Raw genomic sequence first — 272 nt, 5'->3', positions numbered from 1 at the left:
ATAAGTCAGGCTTAGCCCTTGTGTTGGCCTAAGCACACCTGGGAACTTAGTAAAACTTTTATTTTGGAAATTTTCAAATACAAAATTAGCAAAATACATGAACCCCTGTATATGCCTCTCCAAGCTTCCACACTTATCAATAGCTTGTTGATTCTGTTTCATCTGTTTCTCCCACTTTTTGTCCTTTATTTTCTTTCCTCCTGGAGTATTGTGTGTGTGTGTGTGTGTGTGTGTGTGTGTCAGAGTTTCGCTCTTGTTGCCCAGGCTGGAGT

The sequence above is a fragment of the Colobus angolensis genome, unplaced genomic scaffold (genome assembly GCF_000951035.1).
Source record: "Colobus angolensis palliatus isolate OR3802 unplaced genomic scaffold, Cang.pa_1.0 Scaffold105, whole genome shotgun sequence".
Lineage (NCBI taxonomy): Eukaryota > Metazoa > Chordata > Mammalia > Primates > Cercopithecidae > Colobus > Colobus angolensis.
This window is presented reverse-complemented; position numbering follows the sequence as displayed.